Consider the following 13,683-nt stretch of genomic DNA (forward strand, 5'->3'; position numbering starts at 1 on the left):
CCAGGCCACTCTGGGAGGTGAGGAACAAGGGTGAGATTTATACAGATGTTTTTACTCTGTGCACAACTCACCAGGAAGGCAACTACTCCACCTCCCATCTACCAAGCAGGAAAATATTGGTGACTATTGCAGCCCCACCTGTGATTCCCAGAGGCTGGGACCAGCAACCCACTTCTCCCAGGCAGCAAGTAAACTGCTTGCAAATACATTTCACGCTAATTTCAGTCACTGATCAGCACTAATGCTGCAGACTTGGCACCCTCCCACTCTTGGTATGTTGAAATAGTTTGAGCATATTTGATTTCTTCCACATTTAAAAACCCAGCAAGACTCAGGCATGATTTACTGAGAAGTTGGAAAGTCTTAGACTTGGATTTTTAAAACTACAGTTATCTGCCATAGGGATAGGCAGAACACATGAGAAAATGCAAAGTGTGGAAGTAAATCTCTGCCCCAATCTCAGACAAAAGCAGAGTTTAACCATTGTGCAGGCACAGCCACTGCCCTGAAGCCATGGCTTCTCTTATACTATTACCATAATTAATTGTAAAATACATGGGGAGAAACCTTGTGGGAAAGATGCTTAGACACAAGAGTTACTGCCTCTAGAATTTATGACCTACACTTTGAGCATTTATACTGCTTTCAGGGATCTCATTCCTAACTAAGGCTGGTTAAGTGAGATGCTCTTGGTTCTAAGAGAAAAAACGGTGGGAGGATGTTTTACATTTGTTTATTGGTTTTATGCAAGGTATTGGTGTAAAACCATCAACCAAAGGCCACTTCAGGGCAGGAAGGCAGGAAGGAGCACCCTGCTATGGTACCTTCATGGAAGGGAAGCTAGTGTCAGGGCAGGGACTAGCACAAAAACACCTGGGATCTCACTGAGGCTCTGACTGATGCTAAGAATGCAGAAAGTCTCCCTTCCAGCCCACTTCCCTTGCAACTGCACAGCAAAAACTGAAACCTCCACAGACAGCTCCTTTTTTTGTGTACTCCTAGCATAAGCACACACCTACTTGCTGTTTATTTATGGAGCTTGCTGTCACAACGGGGCTCCCACAGGCAGACTTCACTTGCTTGGACCCTCTTTCACATCCATAAGGAGTGGAACACGCTTCCCAAGCCAAGTGTTCCCTGCCCTGTCATCACAGGCTTCAAAGCCCAAAAGAGGGGGATGCTGCTTCAACAGACACAAAACACACTGTTGGAAGCAAAGGGTGCTGCTTAGCTCTCTGCAAGAAGCCTCCTCCACAAAGACCTCTACAGAAACTTGCCCAAGTCTCTCCCAACCAAAACACTTCATCAAGCAATACAGCGCCTCCTCCAACTGCCTTTGCTTCTCTGGGCAATTGTCAGCACAAGAAAACAACTCAGCAGCCACTGCTAATGAGCTTGGATGTTCTTCCAGGAACCCTTTCCTCAAAGCCTTTGCCTCAATACACGTGGCACCTGCAGACAGAATGAATGCAGGGAAAACACTTGGCTTTCTTCTTAGGGCACCTTTCCCCATGTTCCATGGAAGCCATTGCAGCACATTAGCAACACCCCCTTGGCCTTCAGAAGTCGTCATTCCCACCCACCAGAGCTCAGAGAAAACACACAGCACAACTAATAAACTCCTGAGGACCAGCACTAACCCCAGCATCCTGCAGCCTGGTTACCTCCAGCCTTGCAAGTGGCTACTGGAAAGCTCAGCACACACCGAATGCTTGCCCACAGGGACCACCAGCCAGCCCGCACAGCAACACATGAGATACTGTCCTAGGAACACACGTAAGGGACCAGAAATGCTGTCCAAGGACTATGAACCCTTCTACACTGCACCACATATAAGCTCTTATACGGCCACACTATCATCTGCTGTTGTACATCCTATGTATATTAAGTCTCACAAAAAAGTGTTCTGTCATGGTCTGGACCTGCCGTGGACACTGTCTGAAATACCCACCAGCCCTGCAGGAAGTTTTACAGGCGTGGTTGGGACGAGGGATCTCAGATTAAAAGAAAACACAAGAGCACGGAAGGCCACAAAGCCACAGACTGCTTCGAGGGCCAAGATCCACCTCTGAATCAACCAACTTAAGTGTGAGCCTGGGCAGGGAGGTCAGTCATGACAGCGACGGACCCTAAGCACCACTGCCGCACCAGCGTGTCACAGCGAACGGCGTTTACTTTACAGAGGAACGGAGCTGCACAGTGCTCTCCCAAATGCTTTCCAGCAGCAGCGTTTAAGCTTTGAGGGCCACGCTGCCACGCTGGGCCGCTGCTCTGGGCAGCTCGGGCCGCCACTCACCTGCGCCGGCACCGCGCCGCTCCCCGGCACCTCCGCCCGCCCCGGGCGGCGCTTCCGCCCGGCCGCCGTCACTTCCGCGGGCGCGCCCGGCCCGCGGGGAGTTGCGCTGAATTAATTGAATTTTCATTTCGGCTTTTGACGCGTGGATCACGGCCCTGGTTCCCGGCACTGTGGTTACGGCTGCCCGCTGCTTCCGCCCGGCCCGGGGCTCCTGGAGGGACAGCCCGCCTTGGGCCGCTGTGGGCTGTGGGCTCGCCGAGCGCTCTGCGGCCCGGGGCGGCTCCCCCGGGCACAAACACCGGCAGCCCTCAGCAGTGCCCGGGTCAGCGCAGGAGCTGTGCCTGGTCATTGTCGGAGGGCCAGACCGGGGCTGTATTCGGAGAGCAGATACATAGAGCTCTGTGAACGTGGCCGTAGTTTATTATCCATGACTGATTGCTTGTTTGTAGTACGTGCCAAGTTTTATTAGAAACTCCTGGGAGAGCTGTCGGAACTTGCAGGAGCTTTGATTTTAATGTTGGTTATTGATTTTAGTGCTTGGCCGACTTTCAGCCTTTTTAGCTGGGAAATGAATTCCCTGAGCTTGAGAACAGGCGTGGATCCTCGCTGGGGCATGGGCTGGAGCAGGTGAGCTCACTGTTCGGGAAGGACTCACTGCAAGGTCTCTGACACTGTAAGAAATGAAGCACTGGGGAGTTTTATCCCTTCAGAAAGCTGTGATACTAAAGCAAAATTACAATCAGGAACGAGTTTTACCCATTATGGTCATTGAAAGCACTTATATCTATGGAAACAAAAAAAAAAAAATTCTCCATCCTGTCAACAGACAGCCTTAACTATATTGTCAAGGAAACAGGACTGTGATTAACTTATAAAAAATTGGAATGAAAATTTCGTTTTTTAAAATGGTGGGCAGCAAACATCTCCTTCAGCCTTATGTCTTCTGATGATCACCCATGTTCCTGACATGGTAAAGTTGCCAACTGCACTATTTTAGGACACTGAGCACTCCTTGAGGTAGGAATCAAATTGAAGATGCCCCATTAGGCGTAATACGTAACCAAAAGTGACCATGGTTCTAACCTTCTGATCAGACATTCGATTCTGGCAGAGGTGTTTGAGCAGTTACTGCTGTTGCATCTGGTGTGCTTATAGATGCTCCTAACAGGAGGAATAAATAGATCTGCTCTTAATTGCATTTGAAGATTTGCAGAAGGGATCCTCAGGAGTGTTTGGAGTGCATCTCCAGTGCTGCCCTGCCAGACTGCAGTTCATCAGCTGGTGGAGCTCTGCTTTGTGCTCCCTGAAGCAAAAGAAATCATATTAAAGTCAAACCTAGTTCAGGAATAGCAGTGCCTGCTGAGAAATGGAGTGTCAAATTCTCCATTTCACTGAAAATAACTGCTACCCTACCACCACCATCTGCCAGTTAATATTGTTGTTCCCAATTTATGCTGGTTTGGGATGCAAGAAACACTTTGAAATAATTGTGCAGGTTTCTTGCAGTTAAACTTCAAGAGCAGCAGCTTCTCATCCTTTTTCTGTGGAACCACCCACCATCCTGATGGCTCCAGGACTCTGCTGCTACCACAGGTCTGGCTGTTTGAAGTTAGGAGTTTCATGCGTCCTTTGGCACCTTGTTGCCTTTTGTGATCATTGCTTCTGAGGCTATGAAGGTCAGGTGGGGCTGCTCCAAAATCCATTGAAATCAACAGATTGTGCCTCTGACCAAAGCAAAATGAGAAACCAAGGTTTTCGTTTTTGCACTACTCATCTTCAGACCAAGCATCAGAACACCACTGGTTTTACAAAAGGGTGAGGCAGGTGCAGTGGTGCAAGTAGAAGACTCCTCTCTCCCACTTCAAGGCTGTCCTTGGGGCTGAACTTGGGAATGGTTTCCCATGCACCCCATGTACACAGTTCAGCTCTCCCCCCTGCACAGTAAGGCAGGGAGGCCGTGGCAGTGGTTGCCTTGGAACGTGTTTGGGTGAAGCGCTGGCACTGCTTACACACTCTCACAACTGCTTATGGCTCTGATTCAACACAGCCATGAGCATTTCCCTTCCCTGACTCCTCTCACACTGGCTGCACAGCTTCTATGGCCACACACAGCGTCTCTTAGCATGCAGGTGAAATGAGGAAACAATCTTTTTTGCCAGAAAGACTTAAAATAGACTCAGAATATATTCAGTTTTAATTACCGCAAGACAGGGATGCTTGCCATCAAAACTGCCAGAGTTGTATGTATCTTTCCTTCATTCCATTAATTATTTACCTTCAGTTTTAATAATACAGTTAAGTGCACTATATATAGCTTCTGCTCTATCAATAAATCATACTTGTGTGTCTTCATATTTATCCCATAAAATTATAAGTACCAACATGCTTGCACGTATTTGCTAAGCGATTCTAGCAACAAAATTCCCAGCAGTGCATCTCTTGGAGTCTTTGATGGTGAACTCAAATATTCCTCACTCAATGAGAGCTATTTGATGAGATTTTAAAAGATTGTCAGTCTTCTCACAAGCCATGAAAATCTCTCTCATCGCCGCCTTCTCACTTGACACAAGTCAGTTTCTCGTGATCTAAAACATGGTTTTGGTCTTCTAAAGCAGAGAGAAGCAGGAGTGCCTACAGCTGGGTGATTTCTCATTGGATTATAACAGGGAAGGGATCAGAACTACAAAACCAATATGGCAGTGGCCTTGGTGGGATTAGAAACGTAAATCTGCAAATGTAGCAGTATTATTTATGTTGCAGAGATGATAAATAATGAGTTGTTTAAAGAGCAGGTGACCATGGAAGCAGATAATTCTTCTCCAAAGAAGACAAACTGAAGTTGAGAACAGAGCAGCTGCAGAGCAGTGTGGTGGGCAGCACAGAGGTCTACTGGTGAATGGAAAACAAATTATCATAAGGGATCAGTCCAAGATATAACTCTTACTTTTGTTATCTTTTTTTAAAGCTGATGTACTTTTGGAGTGGAACCCTGGGCATCCCTTGACAGCAACACCCCACTGAGTAAAGTGCATCCCTGGGACTAGGTGAAGCAAGGATATTTTAAACCATATCTCTGCTTTTTCACCAATAAAAGCCACACATCCATGCTCAATGTGAGGTGATTTAACCGTGTAAGTGAGAGGAAAGGACTGTGTATTTTAAAAACCCAAAACAGCAGAGTATTTACTCATCACTAGTAATGCATCTGCCAAACATTATGTTGTCTTTTGACAGTTAGCATGGGATTTCCTCTTTGTTGTTTTTTTTCATGAGTTGTTTCTATAGAAATGCCATTTTTATCAGACTAGATGAAAATATCCTGAAATAACACACCTCTTCAGCAAATACAGATACTACTTGCTCAGTCTATATATTGTGTCCCTGTCATACTGGGGTTTCCTTTCTTCATTACAACATCTAAATAAAAAGCAGTTAAAAGCAACTCACAGTACAGCTGGGACTCCAGAGAAGAGACTCCTGTGGAAATTGGAATGGGCAGTCAAGCAAATGTATTTCTCAAATCAGATCATTCAGACAGTGCCTCTGAAGTGTGTTGCAGGTGAAAATCCATATTTGCACAGGTGGTGAATGCATTGTCATTGACAGTCACTGCTTCACAGAAGGCTTAAATGAAAATGGTCTTGAGCTGACCCTGCCTGATGATGCCCTCTGCCCCTGCTATCAATGAAGAAAACAACATTTCTGAAATCCAACTTCTCTGGGCTGAGGACAGTGTCTCCCTTGGCTGCTGCTGTGGGATCTATCTGACAAAATCTGAGTGACGTAGTCAATGCATTCAAATCCACTGTCATAGACTTTAAAGGAAGCCTGTCAAAGTGCCTAAGCATGAGATTTCAAGCAATTTGAGACACTTTAAAGCACTGGATATGCTCACATGATTACCGTCTATGGCAAATCTCCTGAAAAACTGGCTGTTCTATGAGCATTAGAATTTGTTCCTTTCTTCTTTTCAGGTTACTTACTGTTGTATCATGGGGAAAACCTTACACGTTTGCACCTGAACAGGATGAGAGCAATGTGTACATGCTTTATCCAAAATCCATCAGTACTAGTCAGCTTATGTACTGACAGGAGTGCCAGGGGAAGCTCATCTCTCCCAGGCTTTAACTCTCACACCCTGGGAACAGAAAGCATGGCCTCTGTAATGCTCTTGCTTTAGGGAGGGACTTCTGTGAGCAAAGGTAATGACAGGACAAGGTGAAATTGCTTTAAACTGATAGAAGGTGTGTTTAGATTAGCTATTAGGAAAAAAATGTTCACTGTGAGAGTGACAAGGCACTGGAACAGGTTGTCCAGAAAAGATGTGGATGCCCCAGGTTGGATGAGGCATTGAGCAATCTGCTCTTGTGGAAGGTGTCCCTGCCCATGGGGGAGACTAGGTGATCTTTAAAGGCCCTTCCAGCCCAAAGCCTACAATGATTCTGTGAATATTCCATGTAGATGTCTGCACAGCAGCAGTTCCTACTGCCAGTGGACCCAAGCCTGAAGCACTCAACTCTAAATAGCTGTGCTAATGCAGCTAGAACTGCCAAGAGATTTAAACAGTGATGATCACAATGTCCTGATGATTTAAATGATCTGGAAGAACTAAGTGCAGTAACACAGAGTTGGGTTTTCACCTTCATCTTTGGAAATGTAAAGGGCTGTGATGGGTAGCTGTGCCTCATCTTCTTAAGTATTCTTCCTTGAGTCTTTATAAGTCCAGAGCAGGTTTCCCAAATCCTTAGGAGCGATATGAGAAGCTGTGGGTTCCCAGAGGAGCATGCTGGTGGCATGCATTTCTGCTTCTCACATGGCACCACACTGCTTCACCCAGCTTTCTGCTAGGGAGAGACAAGCAGCCTAATGAGAAACAAAAGGGCAGCTCCGCAAAGAGGAAGAGATACCTGGAAGAGACGTAGTCTAAGGGAGCTACCAGAACTATATTGTTATCACATGAAATACCTAATGCCTAGAGGTGGCTCCAATACATAGTGCTGCATCACTTTAAAATTCTCTTGCCACCATATAAATAGAAGAAATTACTTTGCTAGTCTTCCACAGGATAGGAGCTTGCACCCTGTATTTACAGAGTCTCATTGCTTGTGAGGCTTGGTACATGCACGGCAGCAGGACAGGACTTTTCTCTCACAGGTGGTATTTGGTGATGGAAGTGAAGTCAGTGGAAAGCTTTACATGTACCTGCTTTTCTACCAGGTTGATATGTAGGCATCTTTCTAGAGTACTCTCTCATGGTTTTTGTTTTTTTTTTTTTTTTTTTGCCTGACAACAAATTCTCTTCAGTGTTGTTGGTTTTATTTGTTTGTTTGTTTGTTTTCAGAAGTATTTATAGCTATTGTGATCTCTCATGACAGTTGCCTAAATAAGGAGCAAAGAAGATGACAGTGACCAAAGTAAAGCTCACTGGCAGAGGTCGCCCCTCCTGTTAGTGGCAGGTAGTACCGTCCCATTGGCAACACCGATGTTTAAAAGCCTTTTTGTTCTGCAGCACAATTACGGGAGAAATGGCAGAGATCACTGCAGTGCTTGCTCAGTGTCACTGTGTGGGAGCACTGATTGCTCAGGTGCCTGTGCTGCACCTTTCCATTATGGTTTGCCACCAAGGGCCATGCTTTTTCACAGTCTGTTTGGTGCTGGACAGTAGCCCTGAGTGCTGGCAGACTGCCTTCTAGAGACACAGCAGCAGCAACTGCCCAGCTTTCTTCCCATGGGAAAATGTTGGTGATTTTCCAAATTATCGACTTGGCTCTGGAATGACACTGACCAGATGGCTGTTTTGCATCAGAAGTCATGAGCTGTGGAGGTTAATGGATGGATTTAGGCTTCTGACTTCAACTTGAGAAAGAAGTTGACCAAACCCCATGATAATTAGGTGTTTCCTGATAAGAATTAAATGGATTTCTTCATCTTCCAGCCACAAATGCAATATTTTGGTGCTTGGAGCTGTTGGTGATTTGCGTAGCCTAGGATTGTTCCTCTGGTCAGCCTGAGAACCTCTTCCTTATAAAAGATGACAAAGTATTGAAACAGATTCTTTCATTGGCATTCCATTTGATTTACAAAGCCCCACAGTGCTGTGGAGGAAAAATCTGGGGGCTCAAATTTCTCATGACTGTGAATAGCACTGCAATCATATTGAGGTGTCTTTACAGTATTTGCAAAAAGAGTTTCGTCCTCATTTTCTCCAAAACATTTTTTGGACAGAACCTGACTAGCATTAGGCTGAGCTACCAGGTCCTACTGAAAAAGCAGTGTGCATCAACTCAGGCTTGGAATGACATGAACAGCAAGCACCAGCCTCAGAGGATTCTGGTGGATTATCACAGACATGACCTTTTGCTGCTTCCTGTCTCTCAAAGCATCTGTCCAGTCTTGTGCAGGTCTGTTCACCACACCTGGAACAGGAAATGTCAATACCTGCAGGAAACAACACCCTTGTGCACAGAGAAGGGTAGAGACATGTCTAGATCCCTCAGGTTGCCCATGGCCCTTCCTGTCCGATCTGGAATTGAGAGTATCTGTTCCATCAGTAGAAGGCAGATGAAGCAGAAGAAAAGAGATGTTGGATTCTGCTTAAATACAGCAGAGGAATAGCCTTTGCTTACTCCTGGGAACAACTCAAGACAATGCTGAGAGGGAAGATGATGCTCTTGGTGGCAGTGATAGGGAAAGAAATAGGAAAGATTTCTCAGGACTTAGAGGCTGAAAAGTCTGGGAAACAAGTTGTGGGGGTTAGTGATTGTTCAGGTATTGGAAATAGCACCTCAGAAGGAGTAAGATAAGGGAAAGAGAGAAATAGGAGACAGGTGCCAAATTTGAAAGACACAAGCCAGAGAAATATATGAGAAGAGAGAACATTTCATTCTGAAAAGGAAGGGAAGAGTGAATGTCAGTACAAATTCTGGCATGTCTCTGCAATGTGGCAGTTACATTACTAAATCTAAAGATTGAGCACAGGCATCACTGCCACCAGGAAAGAGATGGCAGGTGACAGGGCACCTGAACATCTGAGAGAACAGGAGGGAAGCAAAAAGCCTAAAGTGTAGAGATGGGCTGTTAAATCTCAGGCCCCTCAGAACACCAAGCCTGCTGTTTACAGCAGGGGTGCCCCTGTGCCAGGGGGGTGCCAACACCACGTGGCTCATTTCGTGCTGATAATTGGAAAGGCATCACATGACAACGGGCTGGTGGCTCATCCCACTGGCATCCTCAGAGCTGTGATCATCGCACTCATTGTCAAAACACCCCTCAATATACAGCATCCTTTGTCAGCACCAACAGATCAGAGCATGCAAAGGCTTTACAGCCTAAGAGCCAGTATCGCCTTTGTCCTCTTTTTCTTCAAGAAGGCAGCAAACTACAAGCCCTGGAGGATGTAATCCAAGTGCTAATAAATTATTGATGTGTCCCTTCAGCTCTTCACGTACAAAAAGGATATCAAAGCTCATTTTGTGAATGGTCCAGACAGATTCTCTTTTGCTATATCCACAATTTGATTCACAAATATTTCACTAAGTGTTTATATTGAAACAACATAGTGTTCTCTCTTTACAGGTTTAGCAAAAGATAATAGACAGGTTTTGGATTACACAGGCTCATAAATAGATACCGTGATATGACACTTGTAACTGCAATAGATGTTTGATATTGTAATTTTAAAAAAGCAGAGCTTATTATTAACTAGGAATACACTTCTTTTTTAGTATTGAAAGCCTGTTGAGATGACTGTATTTAGTCCTTACAGATAGTCTGCACAGTTCTTTGGCAGGACATACAAGTCATAGGATGTAAGACTTACTTTATATTTAGCAATAGTTCCTCTCTTCCAATATGCCTATTTGCATAAGTGAACTAACAAACCATCTGTATTGGAAATAGGCTTTACATTACTGTCAGCTTTGGGGCCGTATGTGGCAGTTCCTTAACAGCATATATTAATTTATTCTGGTTTTGGAGCAGCAGAGACGTAATCTGAAGCCCTCATACTGCAATTTGCTGGGTAGGAGTGTCACTAGAACAGAAGGCTTAGTTTTTCTCTTTCCATAAAGTGTTGTGCAAGTTTTGGTGCCAGAAATGCTCAGGATCTTCATAGTTGTCTCATCTTAAAGACAGACACCAGACTTCCAGGTATATCTTTAAAATCTTTGAGATTTTTGCAAATTTATCAATACCCAAGTACCAGATCTCTGCAAATTTAGGCCAAATACCATCTCTCACTGAACAGCAGAGCAAAATTCTGCCTGCTCAGTCAGTGCAATGGCCCAGCTTAGCTCAGAGAAAGGATTATCAACATTTTTACAGTGGCATGCACTGAATGACAGGGTGCTGATCTTAAACTGACACAAACTGCAGTTCCTGACTGCACCAGTTTCTTCTTGCTCTGAATAGAGGCAGCAAAGCTACACATGCATGTTGTCTCTGTTCCTTGCTGCTGTTTAGAAAGATTGAGTGACCAGGCACAAAGCCCAGAAGTGAGAGCTGATTTTTTTGCAATATGATATACATATTTTGCAAGCCAGACCACAAACTGCTTATCACGTTTTTGGTGCTATATACATAAATATTCATAATTAATCTGTTTTGGAATAGGGCTTAAAGCTTCTAAAGAACAAAAATAGCCCCTTCAGGCATCTCATAGCAGTGACACTGATCCCCTGCATTTCTGAAATTTAAAAATGAGCTTCTTTGCACGGATTTTGCAGTAGTCTCTGGAGTTTGAGCTTCCTTTTTTTGCCCTGATCCTTCAGATTGTGAAGGCGACCTTGACAGCAGAGATTGATACCTTGAATCTGGAGCTGCAGAGGTAGAAACAACGGCACCCGGTGAGAGATGACATTTCCAAAGCTTAAATCTCAGGGACAGTCACCTTCATTTTCCCTTCTCCAGATCTCTTTCATCTCTAGGCTTTTCTCCCATGGTTTGGCTTCAGGTACCAGCAGAATTCTGATGGTAGGGCAGGTGGGAAGATTTATATGCATGTGCCTTCCACGTTGAAAGCCTGAATTCAACTGGGGGCTACATATCCTCAGAGACAACTTTGTCTCTTGAAGGTGGAAGGGCCAATTAGCCAGTCCTTGGGACTGCTGGCATCTGTAGCCAAACAACAGTCAGGATGGGTTTAGATGAAATAAATCACAGTTTATTCAACATCAGAAACAGAGTGACTGTGGAGATGAAAATAAATTCATGAAGCTATTCAGGCAGCACTGAAGTCCAGTGGGTATTAGATGTATTTAATAAATAAAAGCAACCATTTGGAGTGGAATGGCAGACAAATCTGACAGGCTGAGCTCTGCCAGGTCTTTGTTTTCTGTCCTTGTCTGACTCAGCTTTTAAATATGATGCTCTTACTCCTGGGCTGTGTGGCTTGCCAAGCTGACACCTTTCTGGTACACAGCCTCACCCTGCTGTCTGTACAAATGGGGGCTCCTTCTTCTGAAAATTGTCAACCTTTTTCCTTACTGAATGGAGATGCTTCTTCATGCTGCCTTGTGATACACTAAAGCCCATTTTTTCTATCTCCCTTCATGTTGCCTTTCATTAGGGCTTTTTAACAGTCCTTACAAATAGAAATTTGGCACAAATATAAAGTTCATTCCCAGTCTCTCAGTGCACAGTTTTCTGGCTTGGAACATTCCCCTTCTAACCACACCACCTCATCATGCCCCAGTACCCATTCCATAGCATATTTAAGGGTCACTAAAACCACCTAGACAAACAGGTATGACAATAAAGAACACTTTTAATATCTCCATTGCTCTCTAGATCTTGGTGGGTATGTCACAGGTAGTTCTTATGCATTCTTTTTGGCTTCTTTCTGTGTCCTAGATGTGACCCACTCCCTGCCTATCTGTTGACTATCTTATCCTCCAGATATTTCCCATTGTATTACTTACAAAGAGGAAATTGGGTATTTTAAATGTGTATTTTCATGTGGTTCATAAACCTGCATTGTAGTCCCTTCCACTGTGCATCTCACAGCTCCTCTCCAGGTCTGAGAGAAGTAAAAGCCAGACTACTTTGGACTTATATATTGGATGCAGCCAAACAAATGCTGTTTCTGCCAGGAGGAGATGTCACCAGGGGAGGACAAGGCACATGTATCTGTAGCTGCAGTGGCAGTCACTGTGCTGCAGTGTAAGCCAGAGACATGTGAGGCAAAGGGAGTTTGCTAATTGTCCCTCATGGACATCTTGCACCCCCATGAATGGATAGGTTTCTCAATGTGGCGTCAGCCAAGACTTCTCCAACGCAGTGAATATCCTAAAATTCAGATTTAGCAGAGCCCAGTACTTTTAGAAAATCCAAGTTTTGTGGTTTTTTGCTTTATGCATTCACACACCAAGCACCATTCTCTGCTCTACAGTCCTTCTAAACAATCTCTTATGCAGCCTGAGTGCCTTGAACCTAGAGTGGCATTTTTCAGAGCAGCATGCCCAAAAAAGCAGCAAGCACATTGTGAAGGAGTTGAAGTACGAATATTAAAGTGAAGGTTGACGCTTCAAGAGTGTTCACTTGGCTGTTGGTAAGATTTTTATGAAGGATTTAAAATATATGCTGCTCTAAGCCACAGAGAGAGAAATGGATCAAAGGAGATGAGCCTCACAAGAGTGTAATGAAACATGAAGCAAACATGCCAAGGTAAGATGGTGCAGCACACCAGTCCTCATCAGCAGGAGAGCCAATCACGACTGGATGCGCTGAGCACAGGATGCAAGCAGGAGGAGGAAATATTGGCAGGGCAGGGAGTTTGCAGGAGGCTGCAGTTGTGGGGGTAAGCCTGTGCAGGAGGCAGATAAAACCAGAGAACAGGCTCAGGCCTCAAGGAGGGTAGAAAGGGGCAGGAGCAGCCGGGTGCCTCCACTTCTACTGCCAGCTACTCCTGCGACAATAAGGAGGTGAAGGAGGGCAGCAGGGCCATGGTACCGGGGCAGCCCCAGAGCTCCGTCCCGGCAGCGTTGCCCTCTGTTCCCGGTGCGCCGGTTCAGCGACCAGGGACGGGAGTGGGGCATCGTCGGGCTGCTCCGTGAGGGAGCGCGTCCGCGGAGCAGCCTTCCTCCTCCTCCTCCTCCTCCCCCTTCTGCCGCTGCTGCCGGCCCGCGTCCCGCCGCCAGCCCGGGCGAAGTCCGGGAGCTGGGGAAAAGCGGGAGCAGTGGCCGAGGCTGAGCTGCGGGCGGCGGAGGCGTGAAAATGCGCTGAGAGGGGGCGGCCGGCGGCGGGGCTGCACCCGGGGCGGGCGGGGCGCACCCGGGGATGGGGAGCGAGGCTCACCCCGAGAAGAGGACAGGAGAGGGCACCCCGGAAGGGTAGGGGTTGCGAGGTCGTATCCCGGGAAGGGGGCACGCCCGGCAGCTCCCAGACGCCCG

The 13,683-nt window shown here is 45.9% G+C and overlaps 1 protein-coding gene across 2 annotated transcripts in view; it reads right to left on the bottom strand.

Annotated features, from left to right (window-relative positions):
* Positions 1–3,208, bottom strand: part of RPAP1 (RNA polymerase II associated protein 1) — a 48,960-nt gene extending 45,752 nt beyond the window's left edge. The window contains exon 1 of one of the 2 annotated variants that reach the window (XM_063398560.1): positions 2,297–3,208. The gene's annotated coding sequence lies outside the window, so the exon portion shown is untranslated. The other variant, XM_063398562.1, reaches the window with a different exon arrangement.
* Between the last annotated feature and the right edge of the window lie 10,475 nt (positions 3,209–13,683).

The sequence above is a fragment of the Prinia subflava genome, chromosome 5 (genome assembly GCF_021018805.1).
Source record: "Prinia subflava isolate CZ2003 ecotype Zambia chromosome 5, Cam_Psub_1.2, whole genome shotgun sequence".
Classification (NCBI taxonomy): Eukaryota; Metazoa; Chordata; class Aves; order Passeriformes; family Cisticolidae; genus Prinia; species Prinia subflava.